Source organism: Schistocerca serialis, chromosome 3 (genome assembly GCF_023864345.2).
Source record: "Schistocerca serialis cubense isolate TAMUIC-IGC-003099 chromosome 3, iqSchSeri2.2, whole genome shotgun sequence".
In the NCBI taxonomy this organism is placed as follows: domain Eukaryota; kingdom Metazoa; phylum Arthropoda; class Insecta; order Orthoptera; family Acrididae; genus Schistocerca; species Schistocerca serialis.
The window spans coordinates 550452043-550466379 of NC_064640.1; positions in this window are offsets into that span (position 1 = coordinate 550452043).

Consider the following 14337-nt stretch of genomic DNA (forward strand, 5'->3'; position numbering starts at 1 on the left):
TTTTTGCTGAAGAACAAACTACAACATTCTGTGGTGCAACATCCTCCATAACGTGTGCTGAAGACAGCGAGTGTTAAGGAACTGATGCAACACATGGCCATGATCACAAGCGACAGCCTTCTATGGCGCAAGGCTGTTTGCATCTGGTAGTTGGCCCGAAGGTGGTCCACTGGCTGGAAGATGCTAAGCCACAGCATTGATCTTAAAACCAGAAGCAGGGGCCCACAGTTAGCGGAGACCAAACCCCATGGTGGCTGCTTGTAGCATCATGTCGCCTCGAGGATCGGCATACATCTCTCCTCGTGTAGCTACCAGACTGAAACACCTTTGACTGAAAATAACTGTAATTTATGTTGGGAGAGGGCGTTCTTACTTTGCATATCACAGCTCGCAGTCCTGTAGACCATAAGAAGTAAGTGGCCTACAAACTCCTTTCTGCTGTGTCTTCGTTATGGCAGTGGCAGCACATTTCTTGGTGCACAATGTGGGAATCTGCCAGTGGCATTGCTGCATCTGACGTAATGGTGTTCGGTCGGCTCTGAGCTGGCCCACTAACAAAGTATTTTGCAACAGCCGTGGCAATATGACTTTTGTGTCGCCTGAAAGGCAGCATGTGGGTCTGCTCCTGTAAAGTGAAAGGTTGGCCGAATGAAGGAATTGAGTAGGAGCAGGAAAAGGTGAAAAATCTCTCGGTACTGCTCTTAGAAATGGTTTTACTATATCACAGTATTAACTTAATACATAACATTCCACTGAGATGCGAAGACTTAGACCCATTATAAGTAGTACATAGTCTGAATAACAATCAAAGTCTTCCGGCTGTGTGCTCTTGATCAAAATTAGCAGAATCTCTCATGGAGCTCATAGACCTCCACAACACCAGCGAGAGGGCGCTGTCGTCTGTGTCTGCTGTAGTACCAACTTAAGAACTTTCACCTACGCCGTGGCATCGTAGCTATCGATACCATATCCCTCCCCCCTGAAACTACACACCGTCGCTGTGTATGGCTTCCGATGATGGGTGGAGGGACCCAGGGGGGTGCAGCGGACAGCGAAACTGCCGGGGTGTGCTGTCCACCCGCGACCCCGAATTGCTCGCGAGGGGGTGAGGAAATTACACCGTGGAAAACCTGCCCAGGCCGCGCACCGCTACAGCGTATGCTCGGATGAGGAGGCAGAGCCATAACTACTATGGGCGACGGCGGTGACGGCGTGACGGCAGCCAAAGCGTCCATCGGTTCCGGCACCGCGGAGGAACGCAACATTTCTACGGAATCCAAACTGACCTTCCCCGAGGTCCGCTTCTAACAGTTTTTCCATTTGTCTCTAAAAAATTCGTGTAAGTATTTTGCAACCGTGGTTTATTAAACTGATAGTTCGGTAATTTTGACATCTGCCAACACCTGCTTTCTTTGGGATTGGAATTATTATGTTATTCTTGAAGTCTAAGTATATTTCGCCCGTCTCATACAACTTGCTCACTAGATGGTAGAGTTTTGACAGGCCTGGCTCTCCCAAGGCTGTCATTAGTTCTAATGGGATGTTGTCTACTCCTGGGACCTTGTTTCGACTTAGGTCTTTCAGTGCTCTGTTAAACTCTTCACGCAGTATCACGTCTCCTATTTCATTTCCATGTACATTCTCTCCCATTTCTATAATATTGTCCTCAAGAACATCGCCCTTGTATAGACCCTCTGTATACTCCTTCCATCTTTCTGCTTTCCCTTCTTTGCTTATTACTGGATTTCCATCTGAGCTTTTGATATTCAAGTCGTTCTCTTTTCTCCAAAGATTTCTTTAATTTTCCTGTAGGGAGTATCTAACTTTCCCCTAGTGGTATGTGCCTCTCCATCCTTACATTTGTCCTCTAGCCATTCCTGCTTAGCCATTCTGCGCTTCCAGTCGATCTCATTCTTTAGACGTATGTATTCTTTTCTGCCTGCTTCATGTAATGCGTTTTTGCATTTTCTCCTGTCATCAATTAAATGATAAACCAAATTGACGAGTCCTTGATGCCTCAGTATATACCCTATTAAATGAAGTTGTGCCACAAATTTCTTGTCTTCCCCAGTTCCCATCAGTATCTTCTTATCAGTTATTCGATCTGCCGTGCCACCACTACTTTTCGGCGCTACTGAGTAAAATTGTGATGATGCCATCGCTGTTGCAAAAGATCTTGGTTATGGGCCAACTCAGAGCCGACCAAACACCATTATGTCAGATGCAGCAATTCTACTGGCAGATTCCCACATTGTGCTAAAGGAAAGGCCATAATGACGACGCAGCAGAGAGGCTTGGTAAGCCAGTAACTACACATCCAATCAACAGACTTCTTATGGTCTACATGGTTACAAGCTATGATTTTCAAAGCAAGAACGCTCTGTCACAACATAAATTACCATTATTTTCAGTAAAAGGTGTCTCAGTCTGGTAGCTACTATTTAAGAGGAGAGGTGTATATCGCTCCACAATGCTACATGAGGCTACAAGCAGCCACCTTGGGATTTGGCCTGCACTAAGTGTGGGCCCCTGCTGCTGGTTTTAAGGTCAGTGCTGTGAGTTTAGCATCTTCCAGCCTGTGGACCAACTACCAGGTGAAATCAGCCTTCAGCCAAAGAAGGCAGTCGTGTGAGATCATGGCCACCTGTTGCATCAGTTCCTTAACACTCGCTGTCTTCAGCACACACTATGGAGGACGTTGCACCACAGAAAGTTTTAGTTTGTTCTTCAGTAAAATATATGACTGACAGTGAAGTTTTTATGAGCAGCCATGGATCATCATCCCGACAACAATCCACCACCTCAACTCAGACCCCCACGTGTAGATGTCACCCATCCTGGACCCCCACATTTTGATGTCAGAGGTGTGTGTCACGTCTAAATTTCATTGACAGGAGAACCTTGCCAGCCACCTTCCTAGGGACGATAACTCTCCACTACCTCTGGGTACCAGTTTCGTTGACACACAGCATCAGCGTGCATTAGGTGAGCGCACTGTCTGTTGTATTTTTATCCCCTGCGAGTATCACACAACTGATCTAAAAACCGGCAGCAGGGGCCCAAAGGTTTTGGAGGCCATATCTCGCCCTGGTTGCTTGAAGGATCATGTCGCCTCGAGGAGTGGCGTACACCTCTTCTCGTAAATAGCAGCTACCAGACTGAGACACCATTAACTGAAGGTAATGGTAATTTATGTTGGGACAGAGCGTTCTTGCTTCGCAAATCACAGCTTGCAGCCATGTAGACCATAAGAGGTCTGTTGATTATATGTGTAGTAACTGGCCTACAAACGCCTTTCTGCTGTGTCGTCGTTACGGCGGTGCCACACCCTTTAGTGGAGCACAATGTGGGAATCGGCATCGGACGAAATGGTTTTTGGTCTGATGACCTTAGGGGTTATTTCCCATAAGATTTCATACACATTTGAACATCTGAACTAAACTCTGCTCTAATCACCGCTCACAGCCCGTAGCTCACAGCTGCGGTCAGTGCTACCAACAGCACGTAGGCCACACCACGCTATTGCTTGCGCACGTCAGTGATGCAGTGACGCCACAGCCTCGTTCAGTGCGGAGCAGTGAGGCCATGGCCCGTGGGCTGCATCTCTATATGCGACACTGCTTAGCCCGTGGCATACAAGTTGTTTCGCAACAGCACTGCTCGGCCCTTGGGGTGACGTCAGGGACTCGCTCGGCCGGAGACTGCTGTAGCCCAGTGCGGCCACATGACTCTGCACCGTGCGGCGCGTCGGACCTCCATGCGACTGCCCCAGATTAACCGGCTGCGCTAGGCAAGGCTAGCACGGCTGTGATGGCTACAATCGTGGACGGGCTGCGATTCGGTGCCCACCTCTGTTGCAAACTGCACAACCAGAGATCACTCTCAGCCGGTTGTCACCGTCCGATTGACTTCATACAAGCCAACTACGACGACACTCCAGCAGTGGCTGCATCAATTCCCACAGGCAGACACATCCCTGAACTGACTTAACCTAGTTGTACATGACTTGAATGACTTCTCATGTTACAGCCAGTATTGTAGTCAAATATATCGCAGGAAAATGTAAGACACCAAGAAAATTTTTCTTTACTTAGGTTTATGAAATATCTGTGTACTAGAAAGTCCACAAATGTTAATAAGTACATATAATACATTCTACAACAAAGAAGAACTGACAAGCCTCCACATTTCTTCTGCGATCGGCTAGGAGATGCCTTCCTGTTAGCTCTTAAGTACCAGAATATACGAGGGGCGTTTGAAAAGTCCGTGCAAAAATAAAAACTGCATACATATTTTGGGTAAACTTATTTATTTTTCAAGGTAGTCACTTTTTAGATTTATACACTTCGTCCAACGCTGTTCTAATTTGTTGATCCCTTCCGAATAATAGGAACTGTCTCAGTCTGCGATATAGCTAATAGTTGCTGCAATCACTTCTCCGTTTGATTAAAATCTTTGTCTCGCCAGACATTTCTTCAAAATGGGGAACAAATAGTAGTTCGAGGGAGCCAAGTCTGGAGAATAATGGGGTATGGGAAACGAGCTGGAATCCTATTTCCATTAATTTTGCTACCAGAACTGCTTAGGTTTGTGTTGGTGCATTGTCATGATGGAAAAGGACGGTCCTATAACAATGAATAATATTCACCTAAAATAGTTTTACCCTTTTTTAGATAGTCGATGAGGATTATCCCTTGCGAACCCCCAAAAGATAGCCGTCATAACCTTTCTGGCCAAAGGAATGGTCTTCGCCTTTTTTGGTGCAGATTCTCTCTTGGTACCCCATTGATTAGATTGTTGTTTGGTCTCAGGAGTATAGTAATTTATCCATGTTTCATCCACAGGGGCGAAACGACGCTCAAACTCCTGCGGATTCTTCTGAACAGCTGCAAACCATCCTTGCAACACTTCGCACAATTCCGTTTTTGGTCAAGCGTGAGCAATCGCCTAACTCAACTTGCGGATAGCTTTCTCGTGTCCAAATGTTTATGCAAAATATTATGTACCCGTTCATTCGAGATGCCCACAGATCTAGCAATCTCTCGCACCTTAACTCTTCTGTCTTCCATAATCATATCAGGGATTTTATGAATGATATCTGGAGTCGTAACCTCCACAGGGCGTCCAGAAAGTTCAGTATCTCTAGTGCCCATGTGTCCACTCCTAAAATTATGAAATCACTTATAAAGTGTGCTAAGCGAAGGCGCAGAGTCACTATAATGTTTATCAAGCTTCTCTTTAGTCCCCTGAGGCGTTGTGCCATTCATAAAGTAATGTTTAATCACCTAACGAAATTCGCCCATTTTTTGACAATCACTCGACTTCCTTCATTCACACGAATGCCATACACATAGAAATAGACCAATATGACTGAAACTAGGTGTGCGTTCTTTCCAAAGATGCTACTAGCTAAACACGACCTCAATAGGCGCCGGTGGTGGCATCTTCGGACTTTGCACAGACTTTTCAAACGCCCCTCGTATTCAAGTATATTTAAATTAATACCTTTCAGATGTATTAATCTACCAAACTAAACATATCTCTTTGTGTTAATGTCTTTATCAGCTTTGTATACAGCTATTCGTGAAAGAAATGCAAAACTGCTAGGTCTTCAAAGCGGCGTCCAAGGAATTAGAACTGGGGGAGTCACCTACACTGCACCTCCTGTTGACATGGACAATGACAATGTTAAAGCATTTGAGTCAGGCCTTCTAGTACAGAGAAGCTTCTGAAATCGGACTTTTATATTAACACCTCAAATTATTCTTAGATGTAAAGATATTTGTCCAGAGATACTGTGATGTAGCAGCCTTCCTCTGGCGACCATTTGTCATTTAAAGATGATATCTGAAGGTAAGAGGCGAAAAGTCATGACAGGATACAATACCTTTCCTTCTCATACTTATCCAATCGCAGAATACATTCTATCATCATTTCCCTTTACTGCATCTCCAACCATCTTTCTATGTGTTCTCACTAGTATGTTCGAACGGAAGTGGCCTTCCTTTTGATCTAGAAATAGCTATCTCGTTGTACTCTGCTCTTCTGTAAGTTACAAAAATAACATTTAATGTTCTGAAATAGGCGACACGCTCATTTCTACATGTTCCTCCTCGACTGGTAACATGTGGATCCTTGGGAATCCATGTTGTCCTAAATCAAAGTTTGAATTTTTGCCGTGTCTGTACTGTAATATGAATTTTGCCGTCCACAGGTAAGAAGAGAGGAGTAATGAGATTGGGCTTGTATTTCACAGCCCCACTCCATCAAAAAACTAATCTTGTTGAAGCACATAAAATCTGCTACTCCATCGACTGGATTTCTATTTGTGCAATGGGAAGATGGGAGTCAGACATTCAGGTAGCCTGCACTCGATGTTATTCGACATCTACACCCAACAAACAGTAAAGCATACAAGGATAAATTTGTAAACAGAATTAAATATTATGGAGAAGCAATAAACATTTTTAAGTTTACCGGTGCACTGCAATTCAATCAGAGGCAGCAAAGAACTTGGAATAACAGTTGAATGGAATAGATAGTGCCCTGGAAAGGAATTATAAGGTAACCTCCAATGGAACTAAATCAAAGGTAATGGAACGTATTCGAATTTTACCTAGCAGTACCTACGGATTTTAAATAACGTGTACTACAAAGAGGGGCGTAATATACGACCAACACAAAGATAGACTTATTTCGTTCATTTTCGTTGTCTTTTACGCACAGCAGGATGTAAAATGAAGACTGACTATAGCAAGAAAGTATTAATGAGAATGAGGGATTTCGAATATAAATTTAAGTGTTAGGAAGTATTCTTGGAAGGTATTTGTATAGTTTCCGATATGCTGCTCCAGGCGGGTGTAAAAACGAATGTGCACTATGGAAAATATCGATCGCGAAAGTAAAGATTTGGCCCTGTCTGAATACCACCTGAAGCAGATCTTAAGATATCTTAACGGTGATATTATTTTCTCCTTCTTGCTCTTTAACATATAAATTACAATACTGACACGTCTCAACGTGAGTATTGACAGGAGAAGTGCTCTCAATCACTGAGCGCTGCGTACTCAACGACGATTCCCTACCCAGAGGCGAAGTCAAGAATCGTATAAGTTAGCAACACCTTCGGTCACATAAAGCAACTTCCCAGTGCCTTGTGGCACTATATCATGTAAATTAAGGCTTAATGGTTTTCCCACATATGTCCTATCATGATAAACGAACCTTACAGCAGTATTTCACAGGTGTCAGTTTCCCCCAGCTTGAACGTAAGGCCTTGCAGGGTTGCAACCCATTTCCGATTACTCTGACCTGCCACACGTTTTGTACGAAAGAAGGTATACCGTTTGGCAACTACATTGACTGATTCTTTGAAATATGCATCTAATGCAGACAAAATTTCGTCGTAGAACAGAGGTGCTACGTTGCTTCGAGGAAATAATTTGACTATCACACGGTACGTGTGCACCCCGACGGAGGACAATAAAAAAGGCTGCCGCTCGTTACCTTGAATTCTGTAGGTGGCGAGATGGAATCCAAATTGGCGTGACCACTCCATCCAGCTTTCCAGTGCAGCATCAAAAGGACGAAAAGTTGGTGCAACTGCGTTTTGTGGCCGGCCGAAGTGGCCGTGCGGTTAAAGGCGCTGCAGTCTGGAACCGCAAGACCGCTACGGTCGCAGGTTCGAGTCCTGCCTCGGGCATGGATGTTTGTGGTGTCCGTAGGTTAGTTAGGTTTAACTAGTTCTAAGTTCTAGGGGACTAATGACCTCAGCAGTTGAGTCCCATAGTGCTCAGAGCCATTTGAACCATTTTTTTGCGTTTTGTGGCTGCGTTAGCGGTGGAGCGGCGGCTGCCGCATCGTTTTGCATTGCACGTTGACCCTGGACGAGCTGTCCAAGGGCATCCAGTAAGGCCTATGTCTGCTGATTCTGTAACCGATAAAATTCGGACAGTACATCTGGAGATGGTGGCGAAGCCATTACACAAGTAAATCAGGCAGTATAGTTACGAACGCGGTGTTGCCTCGTCGCCAATGTTGTGGGTTGGCAGGAGAGCCAACACCGGGTACTAGAGGAAGCCGAAAGGCACGCGTTTTAGCTCACGCAGGTTGGCGTGAGGTCTGGAACAGGAAAAGGAAATCAGACTTCAGAAAAACGGACGTTGCTGGTGGAATACTTAACTTTAATCCATTAATGATGAGCGTCGCTCTTGACTTTACATGACTCAGTATCAATAGTAACTGGTAATCGCCCCTTGCTAGGTTGTAGCAAATGACGTAGCTGAAGGCTATGCTAACTATCGTCTCGATAAATGAGAGCGTATTTTGTCAGTGGCGGCGCTCGGTCTGCAATCACTGATAGTGGCGACGTATAATAACGGACCGCGGCCGATTTAAAGGCTATCACCTAGCAAGTGTGGTGTCTGGTGGTGACACCACACACCAATCTTGTAATTTAGTTGTCCTGACAATTTGAATGACTACTCATGTAACAGCCAGTATCGTGGTCAAATGTGTCGTAGGAAAATGTAAGACACCAAGAAAATTTTTCTTTCTTTATGTTTATGAAATATGTGCGTACCAGAAAGTTCAAAAATCTTAATAAGTACATGGAATACTATCTACAGTAATGAAGAACAGAGAAGCCTACACATTTTTTCTGCGATCAGCTAGGAGACGCCTTCCTGTTTCGTATCGTCCTTTGTTCTTGACCTTTCGCTATTTATGGACCTATTTTGTTAGCACTTGTTGTCGTTATTGTGCTCTTCGGTCCCGAGACTGGTTTGCTGCAGCTCTCCATGCTACTCCATCCCGTGCAAGCTTCCTCATCTCCCAGCACCTACTGCAACCTACATCCTTCTGAATCTGTTTGGTGTATTCATCTCTTGGTCTCCCTCTACGATTTTAATCCTCCACGCTGCCCTCCAATACTAAATTGGCGATCCCTTGATGCCTCAGAATATGCCCTACGAACCGATCCTTTCTTCTAGTGAAGTTGTGCCACAAATTTTCTCTCCTCTTTAATTATATTCAGTACCTGCCCGTTAGTTATGAGATCTACCCATCTAATCTTCGGCATTATTCTGCAGCACAACATTTTGAAAGCTTCTTTACTCTTCTTGTCTAAACTATTTATCGTCCACGTTTCATTTCCATATGTGACTACGCTACATACAAATACTTTCAGAAACGACTTCCTGACACTTAAATCTATACTCGATGTTAACAGATTTCTCTTCTTCAGAAACGCTTTCCTTGCCATAGCCAGTCTACATTTTATATCCTCTCTACTTCGACCATCATCAGTTATTTTGCTCCCCAAATAGCACACCTCATTTACTACTTTAAGCCTCTCAGTTCCTAATCTAACTCCCGCAGCATCACCCGATTTAATTCGACCACATTCTGTTATCCTCGTTTTGCTTCTGTTGATGTTCATCTTATAGCTTCCTTTCAAGGTACCGTCCATTCCGTTCAGCTGCTCTTCCAGGTACTTTGCTGTCTCTGACAGAATTACAATGTCATCGGCGAACATCAAAGTTTTTATTTCTTCTCCATATACAGATTGAATAACATCGGGGATAGGCTACAACCCTGTCTCACTCCTTCCCAACCACTGCTTCCCTTTCATGCCCTTCGACTCTTATAACTGCTATCTGGTTTCTGTATAAATAGTAAATAGCCTTTCGCTGCCTGTATTTTTCGCCTGTCACCTTCAGAATTTGAAAGGGAGTATTCCAGTCAACATTGTCAATAGCTTTCTCTAAGTCTACAAATGCTAGAATCGTAAGTTTGCCTTTGCTTAATCTTTATTCTAAGGTAAGTCGTGAGGTCAGTATTGCCTCACGTGTTGCCACATTTCTACGGAATCCAAACTGAACTTCCCCGGGGTCGGCTTCTAAAAGTTTTTCCATTCGTCTGTAACGAATTCGTGTTAGTATTTTGCAGCTGTGGTTTATTAAACTGATAGTTCGGTAATTTTCACATCTGTCAACACCTGTCTTCTTTGGGAATGGAATTATTATATTCTTCTTGAAGTCTGAGGGTATTTCGCCTGTCTCATACATCTTGCTCATTAGATGGTAGAGTTTTGTTAGGCCTGGCTCTCCCAAGGCTGCAGTTAGTTCTAATGGGATGTTGTCTACTCCTGGGACCTTGTTTCTACGTAGGTCTTTCACTGCTCTGTTAAACTCTTCACGCAGTATCATATCCCCTATTCCATCTTCTTGTGTATTCTCTTCCATTTCTGTAATATTGTCCTCAAGAACATCGCCCTTATATAGATCCTCTATATTCTCCTTCCTCCTTTCTGCTTTCCCTTCTTTGCTTATTACTGGATTTCCATCTGAGCTTTTGATATTCATGCAATCGTTCTCTTTTCTCCAAAGATCTCTATAATTTTCCTGTAGGCAGTATCTAACTTACCCCTAGTGATATGCGCCTTTACATAATTACATTTGACCTCTAGCCATCCCTGCTTAGCCATTTTGCACTTCCAGTCGATCTCATTCTTTAGACGTATGTATTCTTTTTCGCCTGCTTCATGTAATGCGTTTTTGTATTTTCTCCTGTCATCAATTAAATGATATGCCAAACTGACGAGTCCTTGATGCCTCAGTATATGCCCTATTAAACAAAGTTGTCCCACAAATATCTTGTCTTCCCCAGTTCGACTCAGTATCTTCTTATCAGTTATTCGATCTGCAGGGCCACGACTACTTTTCGGCGCCTCTGAGTAAAATTGTGATGTCATCGCTGTTGCAAAAGATCTTGGGAGTGGGCCATCTCAGAGCCGACCAAACACCATTACGTCAGAAGCAGCATTGCCACTGGCAGACTCCCACAATGTGCTAAAGGAAAGGTCATAACGACGACGCAGCAGAAAGGCGTTGGTAATCCAGTAACTACACATCCAATCAACTGACTTCTTATGGTCTACATGGTTACAAGCTATGATTTGCAAAGCAAGAACGCTCTGTCCCAACATAAATTACCATTATTTTCAGTCAAAGGTGTCACAGTCTGGTAGCTACTATTTAAGAGGAGAGGAGTATGCCGCTCCAGAAGGCGACATGAGGCTACAAGCATGCACCATGGGATTTTGCCTCCACTAACTGTGGGACCCTGCTGCTAGTTTTAATGTCAGAGCTGTGAGTTTAGCATCTTCAAGCCTGTGGGCCAACTACCAGTGCAATCAGTCATCAGCCATAGCAGTCGTTTGAGATCATGGCCATCTGTTGCATCAGTTCCTTAACACCCGCAGTCTTCAGCACACACTATGGAGGACGTTGCACTACAGAATGTTCTGGTTTGTTCTTCAGTAAAATGTATGACTAACAGTGAAGTTTTTATGAGCAGCCATCGATGAGCATCCCAACAACAATCCACCACCTCAACTCAGACCTTCACGTGTAGAGGTCATCCATCCTGGACCTCCACATTTTGATGTCGTAAGTGTGTGTCACGTCTAAATTTCAGTGACAGGAGAACCTTAGCAGCCACCCTTCCTGGAGACGATATCTCTCAACTATCTCTGGGTTGCAGTTTCATCGACACACAGCATCAGTGTGCAGTAGGTGAGTGTACTGTCTGTTCTATTTTTTCCCCTGCGAGTATCACGCCGAGTCAGTACACCTTTTAGCAGCCTTTCAGTTCTGTTTTAATTTGTGACATATGTCAAGCAAACTCAGACTGTGTTCTGAGGATGTGTAAACATGAGCGTTATTTTATCCTATTATCAATGAGTGTGGCTCATTGTCTGGAAGTGTAACTTCTTAAGAGGGGAAGATGAGTTTTGTCGAGAAGTTGGAGTTTTGTGGTAGTTTTCGTCACTTTTTAAGGGCAATGTATTTCATTTTGAGCAATAAGTGTGGCTCACTACGTTTAAGCATGACTAGCCGCTCAGGTGGAGAAGTTAAGTTACAGTAAGTGGTAGGATAGAATTAGATTACGTGTTCATGTCGTCGTGTAACACCATAGCTCTAATGCTGTATGGATTTATGTTGCCTTTTGCTTTGGTTTAATGTTATAACATTGAGTATCTGTAAATGTGTTTCATTGAATAGATAACACAAAATTGTATACTCCTTTCTTTGTACAAATGTTGATGTCATGGTTTGATTCTATGCAATGTGGTGTATCTGTCATTTAAAATCTTTGTCCCATTTGGAGGGAATAAAACTTGCTGTACATAATTGGAATTTGTTTATATAATTTTGTTTAGAACTACCTATATATGCTAATGTCCTCTTTTAATTTATATGTTTGGTTACTGTTATGTAAACTGCTGATCCTCACTTAGGGTTCTTAGTCATTCCGTATGTAAAACGTCTTGTGGTTCTCCTCGGGAACGGAACTGTGTAGCGCGCGCAAAATGTGGCTGGCCCAGGTAGAAAAGGTGGAGCCAAGAGTCAGTCGGGGGCTACCAAACTGTGCATGCCTGTGTAAGAGTTGTATATTGTGCTGCTTCCGAGAGAGGCTTTTCCTGCCGCTTAGCAATGCCTCGGATGGATGGATAAATAGCTGGAACGATTCTGGAATTGGTATCCATCATCGCCACCAAGAAGGGACAGAGTCCAGCAATTCTGCCTGCAAATCCACCTACCAACATGCTGTTGCCACCACATTGCGCAGTCACTGTAACGGATTGCTATAATAATGTACAGTGAAGGATCAGCTTATTGGGTGATTTAGTGTGCACAAAGATAAGGTAACTTATAACTGAATTTATGTACCTACCTTGATTTTTTCTTTATCACAAAACCTCTCAGGTTCCTCTCCATTTGAACTATGATTACCGAGTGTCCTATTTTGTGGAAGAAATGAAAGCCTCAAAGTTAGACAGTTAATTACATAATGTTGTTTGATCTTTGATGAGAAGGGAATATTCAGATTTATTGTGGATTTAGTGAAATTGTGGTAGGCAGTAAATGTAGTTTTGTGAAGTTTCAAAGTCACCTATTTAATCATTTACTTGAAAGTAGAAGACTGTGGTAATAAAGACAATTTGCTGTTACTTTTATAAATTAAAATTCTTAAAATTGAGGCTTATAAAGTCTTGCTTAGTTAATGATGATAGTGCTACCTGTAGCAAATTTTAAAAGGTGAGTCAGTTTCTTTCAAATTTGTCAACATTGTGTTTCACTGTAGTAAAAGTGGAAAACTGCAATAGTAGAAAATTATTTGTTCATAATTGCTAAGTGTTTGTCTCTCTTGTGTGTTGGAAGTACATATTAATAGTATAACAGGATCCACAGTTTCTATATTGTGCTAATGCTAGGTAACAAGTAATGGGAAGACCACTATTTATCAAAACCATAATATCTTTATTCAAAAGATAGTGAGAAGCAACCTGTTGGTGGATTCCAATTAAATTTCATTTTAAATAGTAAAGTATTTAACTGAGAGAGACTTAAGCTATGTCCAATTTATGATCCTGCAGTGAATGTTAATAGTAATGTTATAAAGACTATTCAGTTTGAACAAGCCCTGAAAGTAATAGTGTATTTCGGTATCTGTTATATTTTTGCAAACAGTTTGTGCTGCTCTAGCTGTTAGCTTCAATCCTACCGTAGCCGGCCGAAGTGGCCGTGCGGTTAAAGGCGCTGCAGTCTGGAACCACAAGACCGCTACGGTCGCAGGTTCGAATCCTGCCTCGGGCATGGATGTTTGTGATGTCCTTAGGTTAGTTAGGTTTAACTAGTTCTAAGTTCTAGGGGACTAATGACCTCAGCAGTTGAGTCCCATAGTGCTCAGAGCCATTTGAACCATTTGAATCCTACCGTAAACATATGTATGTGTCAGAGTTCATTGCACTCACGTGTGACAAAGTATAGGTTGTGTTTATCCGTTAAAGTTACTAATAACTATTTTCTTGAACAAGAATGTTGATCATTCTCTTGCCTAATTAGGCTGGTGACCGTTTTCTTTATCCGTTAAACAGTGCAGATAAACAAAAACTTTGTTTGTTACTGTTCAAATATTTACTTAATTCTGACATTCATTTCCCATAAGCCACCCCCATCAGGTACAACTCCGTCAACACAACAAAATTCCTCTCAGAGGGTAACACAGCTCTGTTGCTTTATACCATAATTGTTTTAACTAGATAGTTATATTTCACGACCTGCCTCCTACTTTAAGTTTATGGAATAGCAGTAGCAGACGGTAGTGTTATAGTCGTACTGTTTTGTTCTCCTCGTTTGTTGTTTGCATAATTAGTGAGGTATACCCTGGCGGAGAGGTTGCGAATTTCTGAAGCCTGGACCAGATGTAGAGGGAGGTGCATGTGCCAATGATCTTTGTGTCTTGCAGGATGAAACTGCCGCAAGTAATATT